Source organism: Protopterus annectens, chromosome 6.part1 (genome assembly GCF_019279795.1).
Source record: "Protopterus annectens isolate FY-2018-M chromosome 6.part1, PAN1.0, whole genome shotgun sequence".
Classification (NCBI taxonomy): domain Eukaryota; kingdom Metazoa; phylum Chordata; order Ceratodontiformes; family Protopteridae; genus Protopterus; species Protopterus annectens.
The window spans coordinates 21,672,153-21,694,471 of record NC_056738.1 but is presented as its reverse complement, the minus strand read 5'-3'; the positions used below and the strand labels follow the sequence as shown (position 1 = coordinate 21,694,471).

Below are 22,319 nucleotides of genomic sequence, written 5' to 3'. Positions count from 1 at the left end.
TACTTTTAAATTCTTTTGTTTTCTTGGATATTATAGACTGTTTTTCTTTTAAATATGGCAAGAGGCCATCAGTTTTCTGGCCTGTGGTCACAAAATCCCTAATTCTGATGCTCATCATCAGAAGTGTGTATTCTGCTTGGGCATGGGCCAACTTGATGAGGAGTGTGCTATCTGCATGGCGTTTGGTCAGTGAGCCATCAATGAGCACTGTAATGAACTGGTTTTGAAGGGACTTCTCCCAGCCCTCGTAGGAGACTTATCCCTACCTTTAGCATCTGCTTCTGGAGCCTTCCATATGTGAAGAAGTCCTGAGACAGACCTAAGGAGGAGAAGACTTGTGACAAGCCCACGGAAAGGGCAAAGACCACTCTTCCCCTTCACTTGCTTCTTTGGCTCTGACTCCAGAACTTTTGAAACCTTCAGCTCCAGTAGTCATAGGGCTTTGAACTCCGCCTTTACTGGAGCCAAGATTTTCTCTGTAGGCAGTTTCCCCTAGCCTGTGCTCCTCCTCCTTACAGGAGAGACCAGTACAGAGATCCTCCAGACCTCATTCGACCTCTTCCTCTGTCAGATCAGTCTGATCTGACAGAAGCAGATGTTTATAGGATGATGAAAAAGTTCCTCAGGACCCAAGTTCATTTGGGGGGTCTCCCAGCACTGACCCCTGTTGGACCCATGAGCTTTGGTCCTTCACCCCTTCCTGTGGTCACTCCAACCCCAAACCATCTTCTGGGTTCTTGGACCTTGGATCCAAATGTCACCAAAGGGTTGTCAGAACTGAAGATGTGGTTGCCTTCCAGTCCAGCAGCATCTCTGATCCATCTGGTTCCAAGCATCTCAGATCTGTTGGGTTCTCAGTGCTGAAGCATCAGTGTCTTCATCTGATTTGGAGGTAGGGAAGTGACACCAAAATTGTCAGAGCTTTCCCTTACTCTTGGAGCTTCTGCACTATGTAGTTCAGCTGTGATGCCTGCCTCAGAGCATAGCTGGGTTGGATACCAATAGCCACCTGGTTTAGACACCTCTGCTCTGACTGGGATAATTTTGCACTCCCATCTTGGCATCTGATTTTCAGGTGGCCTGGTGAGCAAACTTCCCTTATGCTCTTGGCTATGTCCATCCACAAGAGAAATGCCCTAGGTCCTGATCATGCTTTTCCTATCCCATTAGGACAGCTGGGTCCATCAAGCCTTGAGATGGTCCACATTTAAGAATCCCCTCAATTTTCTGAGTCCTCTTCAGAGCATCCCACTGCTGAGGTACTGTGGAAGTATACATGCAAGAGGAGGCACATTGACTTCCCAAAGGAGTCTGTTACTAAAAACACTGATTTCGATGAAGGGGGGGGGTGTCCCCCATATCACCACTTTAGGGCTTCTCATTTGTGGAATTCCTGAAACTTTTGAGACAGAAAGGTGGTTGGTCTACCACAGCCCCGTCCCAAGAGGAAGCAGTGTCTTTTGAGGACTTTGGATCTGGCTCAGCTACTTCCTGGTTGATCCCTCCACAGTTGAGATCCTTGATTAATCTCTCAGCATGCATGGAAGGACCTGGAAGTGGCCATACCATTACCATGTAAACCAGCTAAATATCTGTTGTACCAAAAGATTGTCCACATTGAAGTAAAGGCCTGGTGGTGGATTTCATGGTAGTAGTGACAGCCACCAAAACGGAGCTGGCAGAAGAGAGCTCCTCTGTCCATCCCCCTAACAGGGAGTCCAGGTATTTGGACAGGTTTGGGAAACAGATTTACACATCAGCTACCTTTTCTGTGAGGCTGCTGAATTGTTTGGCACATTTAACATTATTTCAGAGAGATTTGGCCAAAGAGCTCTCCAAATCTGTCTCTCTCTCTGTCCATGTCTGTGGAAGATAAGAAAACTGTGGGCTCACAGTTGCCTACCCTGCATTCTCTTTCCAACACCTCGTTGCATCTGATCTCCAATGCAACTGAAGGTGATTCAGGAGCCGCAGGTACAGGCGTTACCTTAAGGTTGTGTGCTTGTGTGACTTATCAGAGCCTTTCAAGATGTCCTTTGTGAATACCCCTTTTGATGATTTAACTCTTTTCAGATCAAAAGTCAAAGATACACTCTCTAGGAGTGAGCAAGACAGGAAGACCCTTTCTGCCATAGGAATACTGTTTTCTACACCCCAGAAGTCCATCTTCAGGAACCAGAAGGAAGAGTAAGAAACTGTGGTTCTGGAGTCTCAAGTGTTCTCTCTGGACACTTATGGAGATAAACACCCCCCCCCATGGCAGAGAGGAGAATTCTAATGGTGGAGGCTGCCCCACTCATGGCAGAGGAGGTCTACAAAATCAAGGCTTCATGGGGCTCCTTTCTCCAAGAGGCCTTATCAATACTCCTGAAAAGTTGCCCAACTGCTGTGCTGTAGAGGCAGGTGGGGGATGCTTATCCTTGCACCCAGAAGCCTGGACATCCATCACCGAAGATTTATAGGTGTGGAGAGTTATAACCAGAGGCTGTTACATCCCATTTCTTTATTTCCCTTCACCACCAAGGAAACTTTACACCCTCTCAAAGAAAAGCAACGGCTGTAGAAATAAAAAAGCTGCTTAGACGAGAGTCATCCAGAAAATCCCACCAGACCAACACTGTTCCGGAATGTACTCAAGATTCTTTTTGTGCCAAAATAGAATGAGGACCTCGTCCATCTCAATCAATATGTCAAACACATGAAGTTCCAAATGGTCACGGCACAGTCCATCCTCCCTCTGTTGAGGAAGAAAGACTGCAAGTACTTGATAGACCTTCAGAATGCATACTTCCATATGTACAAACAATCCAGATGACTTTTCCTCTTCCGACTGGGAGCTATTCACTTTCAGGTCAGAGTCCTGCCCTTTGGTCTCACCACAACCCCCCTGATATTCACCAAGTGTATGGCAGTGTTCACAGCTCACCTCAGACCGCAAAGGTTCCAAGTGTTGCCTTACCTAGACAACTGGCTGATTAGTACTCCTACCAGGTCTCTTGTCATTTGAGCCAGGAACTTTCTGCTCTATCTTTGCTTCCAGTTGGGTATGACAGTAAATCTGGACAAATCTCAGATGTTCATCGTGTTTCACTGTTGCAGTCATTACACTTGGGTTATCCTGCTGGCAGGCTACCCGCAGTTGGCCTGAATTCCAAAGTCCTGGTCCGGTGTCGGTTGCTGTCACCTCTTCCCTGATGTCAGTGCGTCAGGGGTATATAAGATGCAGCCGACGACATTTTCTTCAGTCTTTCATGCCGCGCGGTGCCCGAAGCAAAAGCAATTCGCAAGTGCCGGTCGGCCGACTCCGAATTTGAATTTCAAATCCGAAGTCTTCAATAAAGCTAAGTACCCCATTAAAGAAACTTTTTCTTGATCCAGACCGATGTCAGTAAAAGTTAACAATTGTATTACTTGTGGGAAGCAAATACCTCATAAGGATTTTCATTCTTACTGTTTTCCTTGCCTAGGCCCTGACCACGACGTTGCTAGTTGTTGGTTTTGTGCTAGATTCAACCAACGCACTATTAAGCATCGGTATGATTTTGCTTTACATTACTTTGGCCGAAGGTTTAACTATATAATGCCGTCGGAACAACCAACGACCGAAGTCCATAAAAAGCACAAGGACAAAGACAGACATCTGAGGTCCAAAACTGATGACGAAGCCTCTTCTAGGCCAGTCGCCGGTTTTCAGTGAGGCACTTTTGCAGCCCCTGACACCCGCTACCTCAGAGCCACAGGCCACCTCCGACTCCCGTGTGGAGACAGCTAGGCCTCTGGAAACTCAAGGTATTGGGCCTACGGAAACAATTCCCTCAGATGGGTCCGGAGCCGCTGAGCAGGCATCGGCTTCTGAGGGTGTTTTCAGACCTACACAGCTTACTATCAAGACCTCTTCAGCAGCCAAGGCAAAGACTAAAATACCTTTAAAGACAAAGAAACATGTACAGCATTCTCCTGGACAGTCATCCATGCCAAAGAAACAGATGCTCAAAATGGCCGAGGACCTAATTACTTTGATCAGGGGCTCCCATCCTGATATAAGGCCTAGGCAAGACACTGACTATGACTCCTCAGACCAGGTTTCTAGTTCTTCTGATTCCTCTTCAGAACAAGGATATTCTCTTCTTCCCTGTGAGGACTCTGATGCTGAAGAATCTATCCCTTCAGCCTCTCCTCCTGAGGACTACTCTTTTGGGGAAACCCTGCACACCATGAGGGAACATTTCCATTGGGAGAGCCAGCCAGGATTATTCAGAATCCAAGAAAAGGCTCAGAGACTTTCTTTTATTGCCACAGCACAGGCCTCTTGCTATTCCCCCTGTACTAGATATTGTTGATGATGTTTTTTCTGAATCCAGTTTGACTCCTGATTCTTTACCCCCTGCACCAGTTAAGCCAGATAGGTACTACAGGGTTCCAGATTCTCATAAATTTCTTTATAAAAACCCTGCTGCTGATCCAGAAACTATTTCTCAGGGTCCCAAAGGGGTCAAGACTTCCACTGCAAAAAACCCTGTTCCCTCTGATAGGGGTTTTAGAGCACTGGACAGATGGGGGAAAAAGTTTACACCTCTGCTACTTTAGCTGTAAGGGCTTTAAACTGCCAGTTTCACATGCTTAAATATCAACAATACATAATGTCTTTGCTAAAACAGAAAATGCTTACAAGCTCTGAATGTCCTGAGAACAATGAAATGCAGGATTTATTGCATGCAGCTGAACAAGTGGGAAAGCATACTTTCCAATGTGGGTTTGATTATTTAGATGCATCTTGCAGAGCAGCGATTACAGGTTCTGTCATTCAAAGGCATGTTTGGTTAAACGAACAGAGTTTACCTGATCATGTTAAAGCAAAATTATTGGATGCTCCATTACAGCATGATACTTTGTTTGGTGTTAAGGCAGAAGAGGTGTTAAAGAAAATGGAGGATAAAGCAAAATCAATGCAGACAGTAAAGGATTTCTTACAGGTTCAGCCACCTAGATTTAGCAGGAACTGGCCTTCTAAAAATTGTTCCTTTCCAGTGTCAGACAGGCCACAAAGAGGCAGATACAGACGCCCAAGAGGCAGATCTCAGCCCCAAGGCTCATACAGACCTAAACAATGGGGTGCTTCAGCCCCCAAAGGCGGAGAAGACAAATCACAACCTTACAGGAAACAGTCCCAATGACTTTCCTCTACAAATGCCAAGCACTTACCTTTTGGCAGCACCCTTAGGGGGAAAACTAGCACTTTTCTCACAAAATTGGCACATGATCACCCAGGACAAATGGGTACTGAATATAGTTTCTCAGGGTTACAGGTTCCACTTTCGCACCCTACCAAGGTCAAAAGGTATGCCAGACCTGCCACAAAATCAATGGGCAGAGACACAAAAACAAATTTCTGCTCTCATGGACATGAGGGCTATTCAAAAGGTGCCACAGCAAGACCAGGGCCAAGGATTTTACTCGAGACTTTTCTTGGTACCCAGAAAGGACAAAGCCTGGAGACCAATACTGGACCTGTCTATTCTAAATACTTTCCTGGATGTTCCAAAATTCAAAATGTTGACACTGCAGCAACTTCTACCCATGCTGGGCAAGAAGGCTTGGCTAATTACTTTGGACCTCAAAGAGGCATACCTGCATGTCCCAATCAGACAATCTTGCAGAAGATACCTCAGATTCATAGCTGGCTCAATGCATTACCAATTCTCTGCACTGCCGTTTGGCTTATCTACTGCGCCCAGGGTCCTCACAAAATGCCTGGCACCAGTAATTGCATTTTGCAGACAAAAAGGAATTCAAATATATCCCTACTTGGACGACTGCCTTATTCAAGCAGAGAGAGCAAGGACATTCTACTAACGCATCTGGCGTTTGTAAAAAGATTACTAATTTACCTAGGGTATACAGTAAACGAAAAGAAATCAAAACTAGTGCCCTCACAAGAGATAATATTCCTGGGTGCAAGCTTAAATACAACTGCCCAGATGGCTTATCTCACGCCAGACAAGCAAAGGCAACTGACTCATTACTTTCAAATGATGGCAACAAAGACCCAGCTGCCTCCAAGAAAAATTCTTCAGGCTTTGGGCTTCATGGCAGCCTGCATCCTGCTAATTCCATATGCAAGACTGCATATGAGGAAGCTACGATGGTATGTAAAAAGTGTTTGGACTCAACATTACCACAGCCTGGAAACAATAATAAATCTTATTCCCTGCCTGTAACAGGAGTTTCGATGGTGGGGACTGGCCTGTCACCACAACAAGGGATAGCCTTTCACTTTACCCACAACCAGGCAGACACCAACAACAGATGCGTCAGATTATGCCTGGGGGGCACACATGGCAGGAAAATGTATTCAGGGCATGTGGCCCGCGGACCAAATGCATCTTCATATCAATCAGAAAGAGATGCTAGCTGTACAGAATGCCCTGACAGCCTTCAAGGATCTACTAGATCCAGGGCAACTATTGCTAAAGACGGACAATACTACAGTTATGTGGTACATAAACAAGCAAGGGGGCACACATTCCTACCCCCTCTGCAGGCAAGCCATGACGTTGTGGTACACAGCACTGACCTATCAAGTACATCTGCAGGCACAATTCCTGCCAGGAAAGAAAAATACTCTGGCAGACGAACTAAGCAGAAACCTCATGGACCCTCACGAGTGGAAACTAGATCCACAGGTCTTCAGCATGATAACAAGGAAATGGGGATGCCCAGACATAGATCTTTTTGCCCCCCTTCACAACTGCCAACTACAGAGATTCTGCACAAGGACTTATCACTCACAAGCATGGAAAGTGGATGCTCTATCATTCAGCTGGAAAACACTAACAGTTTATGCATTTCCACCACTGCCTCTCCTTCACAAGGTACTCCTAAAAGTCAGACAAGAAAAGACAAAAATTATTCTGATTGCCCCAGACTGGCCACGCCAGCACTGGTACCCAATCCTAAAGAGCTTGTCTCAAGGCCCAGCCTGGACTTTACCTAAATTTATCATCTTCTGATTCAACAAAACAATCAGATCCTGCACAGCCATCTCAGAACCTTAAATCTGGCTGCATGGCAAATAGTATAGCCAAACTTACAAAAACAAAAGCTCCTCCGGCACAAACCAACAGCAGGAACCAAGGAATAAATTATTTAATGAATGTAAAGCGCTTTTCGTCGCCCTCTATTGGAGCAACTTCTTCAGACAAAGATACAAAATATAAGTTCTTCATTTATAGCTTAACGTCATTTCCTTAATGGAATCAATTAAAGTAATACACATATCAATACAAACTAACAATATAATAACGTTAAGGAATATTAAAACTATGTATTAAGATCCTGTTTAACAGGTATAAAGTGCTGCTGCAAATCTAAAAGAATGCACCTTTTATATATAAAAATATAATTAAAATATATAAATGTATATAAGAATGTATATGTATATATATCATATAAAATTTGATGATCATGCTTAGGTACTCAAATATGCAATTTTAATGCGAGTATCACTGCTGCAAATCCTTTGGAACTGACGAGTTCAATCCAACCTGGTCAACGTACCCCATTAACACCCTTAAGGACAAACGGTTGTAGCCCAGGTGAACCGGCTACAACTCAGAGTATGGTGCGGGAGAATGCTCCGAATTCTAGACAACATGAAGTAGCACGTTCTACAAATGGTAGTGACAGACAAGCGCAACAAACAGCTAATCACTAACTAACCTCAGCTATTTCCAACAATACGTTTAATTTTAACGAAGGGAACAGTAACAACAGATCAGAACCCACACTGAATACAAGCGTTCGAGAGCTTATTGGAGCTCCATCGTTCCAAGAGTGGATTTATGATACTAGCAAGTTTAGCTTTAGTCAAAGCAACTTGCGGGAGCAACCGGCTGAAAACGCTATGCATGCTGAGGTTAGTAATGACATTATTACTAATAACTTAAAAATGCTTGATGCAAAATTATTGAAAATCAAAAAACTTCAATTAGAAATAAATTATTTCCAGGAATGTAATAGACAGCGTTTGGTCCCAAAAGGTTTGAGACATCACTTTTACCCTACGGGGCTGGTGGCAAATTCTTTATTTCATTTAGAATTAAACACCTTGTTCGACGAACAAGGCTTTGCCTTAATGGAACTGTTGGTCAAACATTATGGAATTCAAATAGTTGAATTATCAAAAGAGGTTGTCGTTTTGAATGAAGCTATAATCAATCATGCTGACTTTCTCAGATACAAATATGAGTATGACAGATGTTTTAATTCTATTGACCAACTACTCGTGAAGTTAAAAATGAACAAAGGTAAAAAGATGGCTCGTGATAGACTTTCGTATGATAATGGGACAGCATATCCAAATCCCCCTTTGTCGCAAAATGGACTGGCTACTATTAATACTACAAGTACTGTTACAAATTCTTATAGCTTATATGGAGAAGACGTGGATTCTAGTCTTGGTACAGCAAATACTAACTCTAATAGACAAGATTCTTATCAGAATCAAAATACATGGGCAGGGCGACTCAGAAATGGCAAAATCAAGAATAATAATGGAGGAAACGTTAATCAAACCCATTCTAGTGACTTTGTTTCTAGTGATGAACATTATAACTCAAGATTGGGCGCTATACCAAAGAGACCTTATAACAACAACCAGAGGTATCAGAACCAAAAAAACAAATATCGCCCACAGAATCAAGCTATGAGGTGAATGATTGCATCAACGGGCCAGTTATTGTCCAAAATAAAGCGAAAGACTTTAATATTTACAATTTTTCATGTGTTGAAATTGATCCTGTACTAGTAGAACTTTTAGCTAAAGGGCAAACGTTTGTCCCTAGCAGACACATGAATTTAGTACAAAATATTAAAGATTTAAAGTTCTTTGTTAGAAAACTTAACCTAAATCTCTTATTAGGTGATTCTCTTAGTTCTGAGAGTGATTACAAAGTAGCAAGTGAATATAATCCACCTCTACACCCTACTCTCAGTACTTTTGAATCAGTAATGGAGTTAGATTTACGTTATCTTACTAATAGAAAAAACAAGCTTTTTTGCAAAGATACTGGGCCTAGTAACATCACTAGAGATGAAACACTAGCTCTTTCTTTATTTAAGTCACTAGGGATTAGAACTATTAAACCCGACAAAGGTGGTGGGTTAGTGATTTTTGATAATTATGACTATATTAATAGAGTTGAATGTATTTTAGATAGTGATACTTATGTAAAGGCCTCGATTAATGAAGTCAATGTTGCGTATGGCAGGATTAAAAGCTATTTCAGCGATTTGTTTATAGATGGATATATACATATTGATACTTATCATTATATATCTACCAGTTGGCCAAGGATACCTATACTATTCTCAACACCTAAAATCCATAAGGACACATTAAACCCACCACTTAGACCATTAATTGATGGACGGGCATCTATTACTTATGCTGCTGCTAAAGTGGTTGACAATATCTTGAAGAAGTATTTAAAAATGGAAACACAAGTCTGCAAAGACTGGTGGACATTTTTGACTAACATTAATGATATAAGATATGAGGAAGAAACTAACTTTTTAACAATAGACGTAATCGATTTATATACATCCATTCCTCATACTGAAGGAATTTAATGGGTTAACCTCTTTCTAATTAACAACGGAGCATCACCTAATGAGACCTTTACAGTTACTACTTTACTTGATATTATTTTAACAAACAACTACTTTACATTTAACAACAATTTATATTTGCAAAAATGTGGTGTTGCGATGGGCTCACCATGCGGAGCCAGTTTTGCAAACACAGTAATGGTTTATTGGGAATCTAATTTTATTTTTAATGATAGAGAGTTGACTAAATACATTAAGTATTACACTCGATTCCTAGACGATATATTCATTTTATATCAGGGGTCTCAAGAAACAGCTGGGAAATTTTTACAGTATTTGAATAATACCACTAATTTCTTCAAATTTACTTCGGATTTCCAACAGTTGACTATAAATTACTTAGATGTAAACTTATCCAAGGATTTAATTAACAAACAGTATATTTCTCGAATACATAGGAAGGAAACATTTTGTAATTCCTACCTTCATTATACACGTTTACACCCCTATATACAAAAGAAATCTATAGTAAAAGGGCAGCTAATTAGGGCGGCCCGTATGTCAACTCTATATAGTGACTTCTTGATTGAATGCCAATTCTTAGTTACCTTATTTACAGAGAGAGGATACCCAATTGACTTCATTACAGATATTTTTAATGAAGTTAGATCTAAAAGAGACAATTGCTTCATAGTACCAATTCTAGAAGTGAAAAATATTATTGATGATGATACAACAAGACTTCAAATAATAGAAGAGGAGAGACATTTTAATAGAAATTTGGAGAACAGTACTAATACTATTAATATTAAAAATATCAATAATAACAGTAATAATAATAAAAAATATCAACTTAGCTACATTACAACATATAATATGGAAAGTGATATTATTAAAAATATACTATATAAAAATTGGTTATTAATTCAACAAGACAGAAATATTAATCAAAAATTTTGTGAATATCCAACAATTGTGTTTAGAAAAGGTCAAAATATTAAAAACATCCTTGAGTCTAGTAAAACTAATAGTTTCAGCTACCGTGTAGGAATGACTAATTGCAGTAGCTGTAATATGTGTAAACACATGCTTAGTGGCGAATATGTTACTATAAATAATAATAAATACAAGATAAAATATAAACGTAATTGTAATTCAAAATTAATAGTCTATGTAGGAACGTGTACTTTATGTACAGCGTTCTACATAGGAAAAACAGAACGCCGCTTCAAAGACAGGGTTTACGAACATACATATGCGATAGCCAATGCTAAGATGGAAAATGCATTGGCAAAACACACGATCACTACCGTAGGACACAAGTTTAAACTTACAGCCATAGAACAAGTTGTAACTGATATTAGAGGGGGACCATATAATCTTTTGTTAGAAGAATGTGAATTGTCCTGGCAATGGAGGACAAACCCTTTTTCTAAACCAGGACTGAATGAACAATGTAACATTTTATGTTTACTGAAGTTGAAAAGTTTACTTAGATAACCACTACTTGTAACACTTTTATCAACTTTTAATGATTTTCAATAATTTTTAGTAATAATTTTAACACAATTTTAACATATTTTTAATATATTTTGATGATTAATATAGCTGTCACTATTTTTATTAGCCATCACTTTAGTTAATTATGGACTGGACTCATTTGGTACAGCCTCCCTGGGTGCTGATTCCTGATCCAGACCTCCCTCACCCATCTGGAATGCCTCACCCAGGTATTCAAGCCCTGAAGCTAACAGCTTGGTTTCTGCACTTCCTATGATAGTTGGTTCAGGCTTTCTTCCTCTAGTCCATATTCTTACATCTTCCTAAAGACCATCTAGCAGAACAAATTACAAGAGTAAGTGGAAGAGATTTTCTGTCTTTCTGTCTCTGCCCCCCAAAGGAATCTGGACCCCTTTTCAACCCCTCTCTCAGATGTCATAGACTTTCTAGCATCTACATTTCACGATGGGGCAGTTATTTTATGATTAAGGTTCAGTTAGCAGAAAAATTTTTATTTTTTAGAAAGTCAGTCATCCTTAGCTTCTCTTAGGTTATACAAAGCTTTTCTGAGGGGTACCTTCCTTCTTACTTCTCCTTCTTGGGATAGGACCATTTTATTCAGGCCTTAATCCAACCACCCTTTGAACCTGCTGTCAAGATGAACATCAAATTCTTGACTTGGAAAACCCACTTTTCTGGTGGCAGTGACTTCAACTCTGAGAGTGTCAGAGCTGCAGGCCTTATCCTGCAAGGCTCCTTATATTATTTTTCACAAGGATGGGGTATCCCGTCAAACCAGTCCATCTTTTTTCCCTAAGGTAGCTACTGAGACCTCACTGAATCAATGCATCAGCCTGCTGATTTTCTTTCCAAATTTTTCCACAAAAGGAAAATATGTGCTTCACTTGCGGGATGTGCATTGCCAACTCCGTTGTAACCTCCATTGTACCAAAACCTCTAGGAAGACAAATCAGCTATTTGTGTCATTGTCTAAAGATAAAATAGAACAAGGAGTTTCAAAAATATTTTTAGCTAGATGTTTATCTGACTGCATCTGTCATGTTTATAAAGAAAAAGAAAAAAGGTTTGAATTTGCCAAGGCCAGTCAAATCTCATCTCATTCAACTAGCTTTGCCTCAACTTTCTTGGCCTTCTTTTCTAGGGCCTCCATTGAATATTTGTGCTGCTGCCACTTGGTCTAAGGTTCATGCATTCATTTTTCATTATAAGCTGGATTTTCTCTCCAGGAATAGGGCAGCTTTTGGTTCAGCCATCCTCTGGAACATCCTTCCATGAGACCACCCCAAGAGCTAAGTAGCTGAGGACTGTGTCCCATTCATTGAGGAATGACAACATCAGATATGAAAGTTATGTATTTACCATAATGATAGATTTGTATTGCTTGCTTCCATTCTTCCTGTACTTCCATCTTCCTAACTCCTTCCATTTTATGGAAGAGATTTTCTTTGGTTTGTGGAAGGACACTGCACTATGCTCTTTGAACAATATCCTATGCACTTTAGCTGCAGGGCAGAACATTTTTTTTCCACAGTTCAGTTTTGTGCTTTCGTTTTGAATGAAGCTATAATCAATCATACTGACTTTTCATATCTGTCAGTATATTTTCCTCTGTCTAGAGGTTGCAGGCAAACACAATCTGAGGTAATCTTGGGGATAGGAGGGGGATTATGGGTAAGGGGAGGAACCAGAGCTGTGGATCCTAAAGTCTCGAGTGGCCAAAGTCAGAGCTGAGGATGGATCTGAAGACCCATCTGTTGAGGAAGGATGGAAGGCAGGCAAAACAGTTCTATTGTTATGGTAAGTACGTAACTTTAGAACTGATGTTGTCATTCTTTACATAATCCTTGACTGTGGGGCTCGGTTCCAGTCCTCAGAACCCTCGGGTGTATATTTCAGCTTGCTCCTTCCATACTCTCGAGCTAGGCTTTTACCCATAATGCTTCTCTCAAAATTACCTCACATCTCGTTTGCTGCTTCGTGTGTCAGAAGCGTTCAATGGCTCTCTCACATTGGCTTAAGATTTTAGTAAGTTTTTCCTTTCTTAAAATAGCTTTTTCCCTAATTTTCTCTTGTTAAGGTCTTTTCGTCTTCCAGTATATTTCTTTTTCTACCCGCTCCTCTTGTTAGCTAATGTGTGTGTGTGTGTGTGTGTGTGTGTGTGTGTGTGTGTGTGTGTGTGTGTGTGTGTGTGTGTGTGTGTGTGTGTGTGTGTGTGTGTGTGTGTGTGTGTGTGTGTCCGTGTGTCCCTCTTCACTTTCTACTCTACTGTTGGTAGTCCTATCATAGTGCCATTATTGGTACTCCCCTTTTACCTTTTTAAAGTATTCCTTCTTACCATAGTTGGTATTTTCTCAAAATAAAAAAATGCTTTATTTCTTGTCAGCTTTGTGTGTGTGGGTGTGTGTGTGTGTCTATTTAAAACTTGTTTCTTTATGGCTGAAAAGGCTGAGGCTCCAGCCAAATCTTCCAAAGGTAATTCAGGCTTTAAGAGGTGTCTTAAATGTCAGGGTAAAATGCCCAATTCAAATGGGCATATATTATGTGTATACCATTTAGGCAAAGTTCATCTTCAAGAAAACTGTTCTATTTCTCATGCTTTCTCTACTAGGACACTTACAGAGTGTAATAACAAGCTCATTCTGAAAGGCTCTTTAGAAGAGCGACTTTGAAGAGGCCATTTCTCTGTCAAAAACAGAAGCCAGCTCATCATCATCATCTTCTTCCTCCTCTAGGAAACATCCTTCTTTGGTTCCAAGTGTTTAAGGACCTTCTAAGAAAGTTTCAGAGCACGTTTCGGTGCCAATGAGTTCCACGACACCGAAAGGCACAGATGACTCGACACAGACAAAAACTTCAGAGCCAACTATATCTTCCTTGGCAGGGACAGAAAAGCTGCTACCACAACCACATTTGATCTTGGTACCAAGATCTAGGTACTCTCCCTCAATTGATCCTTTTAAGGGTAGAACTCCCAGCCCCTTCATCGATGTTAGACCCCCTAGGTCTCCATCGACTGCATTGGTTTGGTCTACTAAGAGTCTCTCCGAGGCCGATATCATGACACTGGTAGATCAGCTCTGCTACTACACCACCTGTTCCTCCTCCAACTCCTATTGAGACATTGGAACCCTTGGTTCTGGTAGCAGCTTTGTCTCTGGTACCAAGACCAGCCTTGAGTTCCTGTGGCCTTTCGGTACTGGAGGCCTCCCTTGGACAAGACTCCTTGATTAGGTCTGAGGTGTATGAATCGGCTTCTTTAACTATGGAGCCATCCATGACCCTTGGTGCTTCAGCCTTTGTAGGATTCACCCAGCCTTCTGTTTCGCGTGTCACCTCCTCGATGTGGAGTGGGACCTCAGTTCCGGGCTCCTATCCCTCTATGGGGGGGGGGGGGGGACTGGCCTTCTGGATCATGGAGGAGGCCTTGTCCACTGGGGACTCAGTCTTTGCTATTCCTGTCGGGACAGATCTCCACATCCCATTGTCCAGAGCTCCCATCGGTTTCTTCCCCAGGAAGGAGGGAAGAAAAGCCCCAGGAAAGACCCACCTTGGAGGTTTCCTGTTTGGATACATCCCCGGAGAATCCACCCGAGGCATTACCTGCAAAGTAAAAGTGGAAGAGGAAGCACTTAAACTCCCCAGAGGAGTCTTTCACCAAAGATACTGACTTTGATGAAGGGGAGGGTTCCCCCAGGTCACCCCCCGATGATGTTTTTTTGGGTCTTCTTTAATTAAATGAAAGCTGATTCCAGCAAATGCAAATCCATCGACACATAAGCATCAAAGTGCTTAACAGTCGAACAACTTAAAGGTCGAAGCATCTTCAATCAAATTATTTTAGTTGGTGTAAAATTCTAAATTACTGTGACATACGTTTGATCACGTAATGTGAACTATTTGTAGCACTGGCGGGTGAATTTAAACCGTATTTGTAAAGTAATACTGCAGATCCCTACAAATTAATACTAATTAAAACAAATGAAGACCTACATTACTAATCTATACCATATGTGTAACAGTTTTAAAACGATAGTTACCGTACCTAATTTCTGCATACCACATCCTGTTGGACTACTGATGGCTGACAAAACGTTCACGTGTCCTGGTGTGCTAGGTAAAGCTTGCCAAACTGTAAGATCACAGCAAAATAGAGAAATGTTGATAGTTGACGGTTATCTGTATAACCTAGAAAAACAATTGAAAACCAAAAAATATTGGTGTTGTCGCTTAAAACATACGGTAAAATGTAGGGGTAGAGAGATAAGTACAACAAGCAGTGCGGAAGAGACGCTATTAAAATCTACACCCCACGGCCATGCTTCTGACCCTGCAGACGTGGAAAGGTATCAGTCATGTCAAAAATTAAAGGAGTTGGGTACCGTGTGTAGGAGTACACCAGCTTTGGTAGTAGACGATGTCGTCGCTACTACATCCCTTCAAAGTACTGCGGCTTTACCTACCCATAGAGCTATGTTGCAAATGGTAAATAGAGTTAGAAAGGTACAGCTATGTAAGAACAGGAAGGCAAGTACACCACTAAGTATGGTTTCTATAGATGAATACCCACTGAAACAATCTAGGTTTATACAGGAGAGGAAAGTAAATATACATAGTAACCTACATGTATTGGTTTTCACTACAAAACAGAACTTAACAGACTTGTGCAACACAGACATTTGGTTTATGGATGGTGTTTTCCTTACAAAAGGAAAATTTTGTAGACCATTATATATAGTGTTCATGCACTGGTGTCACAAGGTGGTAATCAGAAATGTGCACCTCTGCTATACTGTCTAATGACTAAAAAATCGTTCAGAGCATACAACTACATGTGGGAGTGTCTGTTTTCTTTACTAGATAAATCACATTTAAAGCCATCAGTAAAGTATATGCTATGTGACTTTGAACAAGCTTCTATTAAAAGTATTGCGTACAATTTTCCAGATGTTTCCAGTAAAGGGTGCCTATTTCATTTCGCCCAAAATATTTGGCACAAAGTGCAATATTTCGGTTTGGCACAGCTATATGGTTACTCTGTTCAGTTTCAGCAGTCAGTGAAAAAGCTTATAGCGTTAGCCTTTCTTAATGAATGTGATGTCATTGCAGCGTTTCTTGGGTTATCTAAAGATTTTCCTACTGAGGGCAAGCCATTGTTAGAGTACTTTTCAGATGTATATGTGTTTGGTCGTGCATGACAACAGGTAACTAGGACAATGGTACCTACTCAGTTTCCATCTGATTCTACTGTATCGTTCTGGAACATATCTTCACTGAATGAGAAGTCTTTGCCACACACTCAAAACTATGTAGAGGGCTGACATAGGAGGATTAGATGCCTCCTTGGGAGACATATCTATGATATCCCTGCCGTACTTGAATTGTTAGCCAGAGAGCAAAACAGGGTAGATGAGTTGCATTTGCAATTACTAACAGCTTGTCCACCCACACCTAAGAAAAAGAAAATAGTTCATCGGCAAAGCGGTTTGCAGGCTGTGCAAGAGACACAGGAAGAATATGACGTACAGCAGCTCCTGACAGCAGTAGCTATGCTTCTAAAAGTGTAGGATTTCCAATGATATGGGATACTGCTTAAAGACACTATTTCAAGTTAGTGTTGCTATGTTATGCGTTTTATATTACGGTATGTATCACATTTAAACTGCAATACTTTCTCTATGAACATATTAATAAGAGTACTTTCTTACATGTTTTGCTTTAGTGCACACAGAACACAATTAGTGACAATAATGTCTATATGTAACCTAGGAAGGTTTCATGAGTTGAAGTATGCTCAGGAGACAGCTATTTATAATTTAACTTCAGCAGTGCAATAATGATTATGTGTAACACAGGAAGATTTAAGGATTTATAGTACGCTCAAGAAAGAGCTATTTTACTTTACGTTATGCTCAGGAGTGAGCCATTTCTGCTTTACGTTCGGCACACTAGGAACGATTTGTGGGCCCAACTATTGATTTTTGATGTTTTCACTTTCGATAGTTACATTTCGGTTGTTACAGCTTTCGATGTATATGTGTTGATGGATTTGCATTTGCTGGAATCAGCTTTCGTTTAATTAAAGTAGACCCGTTTTTTTGGGGACATCCTGGAAATACTAAAACAGATGGGTGGCTGGTCTTCCCTCCAGCCTTCTTCCGAGGAGTCTGTATACCTGGAGGCTTTTTGTGCCCAACCCTCTACTTCTTGGATCTCTCCACTCGCTGATGATCTCATTAAATTGATCGCTCAGCAGATGTGGAATATGCCTGACTCCATCAAACTTATCCCCAAGAGACCTGAGTGGATTCTTGCAGCACCTAACGATGAACATCACTGGTCAAAAGGCATACCCATTGATGCCATGGTGATAGTGGCAACCACGAAGAAGGAACTTGCAGAGGAAAGTCTGACTATCCGTCCTCCTAACAAGGAGTCTAGGACTATTGATAGGTTTGAGAAGTACGTTTATGCTTCAGCGACCTTTGCTGTCAGGTCCCTGAATTACATGGCACATTTCACTACGTTGCAGAGGGATCTGATCAAAGAACTCTTGGATACCCTGTCAGGAACAGTAGCTGAAGAGGTACAGGACAAAGTTGCCTCGCAGCTTGCAATCCTTGAAGCGATTTCTACCTCGTCTATGAGGCTGATTGCCCATTCAGCTGAAGGGATGACAAGAATGGTGGGGTTCAGGCATAGCCATGAGAAGGCATTCCTGGATGCACTTGTGTGATTTTGCGGAGCCATTTAAAGCATCATTTATCAGTCCTCAGTTTGATGGATCATCCCTTTTTAGCCTCAAAGTTAGACACTCTCGCCAGATGTGAAAAAGATGAGAAGACTCTCTGCCATAGGCTTATGTTTCTCCACTCTTCAGAGGCCTTACTCTAGGAACCAGAGAAGTGGGAGACTATGGTTTAAAAAATCCCAAGGGTTATTCCAGGATTCACGTGGCAAAGACTTCCCCCAGGGCACAGGGGAAAGTAATGGAAGAAGCCTCCTCAGAGGCAGAAGTAACCTGCAGAACCAGGGGTCCAGAGATTCTTTCTCTGGCACTTCCTGTCAGGACCCCTGAAGGGAGGCCCGATTGCCCTCCTCTGGAGGCAGTCGGGGGAAGGCTATCCCTGCACCAGCCCACCTGGCAATTTATAACTTCGGACAGATGGGTGCAGGGAATAATATCCAGAGGTTACAAAATCCCAGTGTCTATACATCCAAATCCCCAAAAAAGACTCCCAGATGTTCCACCCTGTCACAGGGTAGCAGCAGTCATGGAAATTCAAAGACTGCTCAACAAAAGAGTCATCCAAAAAGTCCCACCAGACTAAATAAGATCCGGGTTTTACTCAAGGTTCTTTTTAGTGTCCAGAAAAATAGGGGGTTGGAGACGCATCTTGGATCTCAGCCAGTTCAGCCAAATTCTGGATGGTCTCAGTACAGTCGATACTTCCATTCTTGGAAAAAGATGATTAGATGTGCTCTGCAGACCTCCAGGATGCATATTACCACATAAAAATGGACTAACTCTCCAGGAGGTTTCTGCACTTCCAGCTGAGAGCCAGCCATTTCCAGTTCAGAGGAATGCACTTTGGACTCACCTCAGCCCCCAGGGTGTTCACCAAATGCATGGCAGAGGTTGCGACTCATCTCAGACTGCAAGGATTTTGACTTTTTCCATACCTCAATGACTGGCTTCTCAGCACTACCACCAGGCATCAGTTAGAATGGGCGAGAGATTACACTCTGCATCGCTAAGCATTACAGTAAATTATGAAAAGTCAAATTTACAGCCTCCTCAACAATTGGAATTCATTGGGGCCTGGTTAGACACTGTTACAGGAAATGCTTCACTTCCACTAGAAAGACTACAAAGGATTAGATATCAGGCCAACCAAGTTATCCAAAGTAGAAGAGTTCCAGCCAGATTAGTCCTACAAGCATTAAGCTCAATGGCAGCCTCAATCACTCTTGTTCCTTTAGCAAGATATCACATGCAAATATTACAGTGGTTACTTGCCTCCCAGTGATCTGTGATGCGTCATCCAATGTCTTACCTAATCATGATTACCAATTGCTGGAAATTGGATCTTTTGTGGTGGCTCCATTCCAACGAGATTTTCTCGGGCCAATCATTCATTCTTCTACAACCCCAAGCCATAGTGACCACGGATACTTCTCAGATGGGGGGGGGGCATTATCTGGGAAGGAAGGCACGTGGTCCTAACTGGAGGCCAACTTTCACATCAGTGTTCTAGAGATGAGGGCAGTGCTGTTTGCTTTGCAGGCATTCCAGGATGGCCTTCTCTGGGAACGGATGCAATTCAGGTGGACAACATGTTGGTAGTTTGGTATATCAACAAGCAAGGGGGAACCAAATCTTACCCATTGTGTCGAGAAGCCCTCAGTTTGGCAATAGACGATTTCTTCCAACCACTTTATCACAGCAACGCACATTCCGGGGAGCGCCAGTGTGATACCAGACGAGCTGAGCAGAACCATTCTCATGCCTCACGACTGGTCTCTCAATCCTTTGGTGGCAAAAGAGATTCTTTTGTCACTGGGGCAAACCTTGCTGTGATCTTTTTGCTTTCCCTCTGAACAACAAGCAAGTGCAGAAGTTACTTTGCCCTAATCCACCCTCAGGGGGAGTCACCCAGAGACACTGTTCTCCATGATTGCCCCCTGTCTTCTCGGCCTTTCCCCCAACTCCTTTGATATCCCAGTTTCTAAAGAATGCCAAGTGGTCGGAGAATTCAGTAATCCTCATTGTCCCCGACAAGTTTGTTTTCCCTTCCTTTGGCCTCATCTTCTTCAAGATCTATGGATACTGGACCCAGCTCCAGATCTGCTGTCTCATCTGGATGGCATGGTTCAGCCGAACCTCCATCATCTCAAGCTCACAGCGTGGCTTCTCCAATTCCCATGATTGCCAGGCATCTTCCCTTTCCTCTCTTGTCAGTCAAATCATGGCCCATCACAAACTTTCATCTAGGAAACTGTATCAAAGTAAATGGGAAACATTTGCAAGTTGGGCCCCTATGAACAAACTTGAGCTTTATACAACCGCTGTTTATAAAGTTTTGGATTTTTTAGCTAAAGTCTATCCATCTGGTTCCTCTAGCTCAACTATTAAACCATCTAGTGGCAATCTCGAACTTCTATATGGGGTTTGATGGGTCATCCCTTATGTCACACAAACTCTGTAAAGCCTTTTTAAAGTGAGCCCTAATGTTAAGACCTCCATTTAAAGGACCCATTCCTCCCTGGGATCTAACCCTAGTTTTTCAGTCCCTTACTTTGTCTCCCTTTGAGCCATCAGCTACTTGTGATTTAACTTTTCTGACTTAGAAAAACTATTTTTAGTGGCTATCTGAAATTCAGGCCTTTTCCTGAAAACCACTCTACATAATATTTCACAAAGACAGGGTCTCCCTTAGGACTAATCCATCCTTTTTACCAAAAGTAGTCTCAGAATCTAATATCAATCGGACACTTCAACTACCAGTCTTTTTCCCTAATTTTTACAATTAAGGAGAGTACTCCATTTATTAGATGTCCACAGACAGTTAAGTTTTTATCTTAACAGAATAGAAGATTTCAGAAAATCTGACCAATTGTTTGTTGCCTTTTCCTCTCTTTCTTTTGGTAATCCAGTTTCAAAGGTTACCTTGGCGAAATGGCTTAGAGACTGTATCACATTTATTTGTCAGTCAAAAGGGATCCACCTTTCATGCCCAGTAAAGGCCCATTCAACTAGAGTGGTGGCAACTTCTGCAGTTTTTCATGCCAGAGCCTCTTTAGATGACATTTGTGCAGCAGCCACTTGGGCTTCTCCTCATACCTTTATCACTCATTACAAACTGGATCAGGTCTCTAGGGGATGGGCATCATTCAGTTCGATGGTGCTCAGGAATATTCTTCCGTGAGACCTCCCAAGATTTAGGTGGCTGGAGACTCTGTTCCACAGTCAAGGATTATGTGAAGATTGACAACATCAGATGAAGAATTTATGTCTTGCCATAACATTCCATCTGTGTTGTCGATCTTCACTAATCCTTGATGTTTTCCCCCTCCGTCCCCCTGCCTGAGACTCTTAGTGGATCGAATTCTTCCAGGACTGGCTTCATATTAGGGACACATATCTGGTCTCTCCTTTCTATTTGATATTTGTCTGCCACTAATTTAGGCAAACTCGATCTGAGGTAATTTTGTGAGGAGCATTATGGGTAAAAGCTTAGCTTGAGAGTTTGGAAGGCGCAAGCTGAAATAAATGGCCGAGTCGGTTCCAAGACTCGGAACCAAGCCCCAGAGTCAAGGATTACTGAAGATCGACAACACAGATGGAATGTTATGATAAGGCATAACTTCTTTTTTTTTGCATGGGGGTAAGCTCCATTGCATCACCCACTGGTAGGGAAACAATCCCCCCACCTCTGAGATTGCAGTCACCAGGGAAGGGATATACTCCCCAGCCACAGGAATTCTCAATCGGACACATCTGTCAAACATCCATTTTGTCAACCAAAGTGTATTGACAAAACAGATATCTTCATTTGTGAGTTTTGCTTATTAAAAGTGCTCCCATATATTATATTACATTGCAAGAACTAAAGGGCTACTGCTTCATTTTCTTGACTTAATATGCAAGGGGATCCTATCTGCAAAACCATACTGCTTTTGAGGCTATATAGCATAGGAAGATTAATGTAAGTCATCATTGTGTCGTTATCTTTTTGTTATTGTTTGTTTGTTTATACCTAGTTAATTTAGTTTCAAATCACCATTCTTGGCCTCTCAGAAGGGGCAGGATTCTCTGATCAGGTTGCAAAAGTAAAGCCACCTATCATCGTTCAAAATTTTGGGTAATCTGTTTTGTTTGCATAAGATTCCAAATTCTACATTTTATCTTTTTTGACTGGTTGGTTGTCTGACTGACTGAATAATTGATTTTTGATGATGGTGGTGATACCTTCTCATTCAGAGAAACAAGACCATGTTCATAGATTGAAATAGACCTTATCAGTTAGAATAAAGGAATGTGTCAATTTCAAATTTGTTTATGAGCTTTCCATTGTAAGTATATATTTGTGCGTTTTGATAACTAGGATAGCTGACTCGATCTTGTATCATTTGGGCAGGGAAAATATGTAGCTATTTGGTTACTGTTTAGTTAAACCCCTGCATTTGTC

General features: G+C 41.6%; 1 protein-coding gene across 2 annotated transcripts in view; it reads left to right on the top strand.

Annotated features, from left to right (window-relative positions):
* The window catches only part of LOC122805364 (mitogen-activated protein kinase kinase kinase kinase 2-like), a 1,562,336-nt gene that overhangs the window by 1,065,788 nt on the left and 474,229 nt on the right, over positions 1 to 22,319 (top strand). The window lies entirely within an intron of this gene.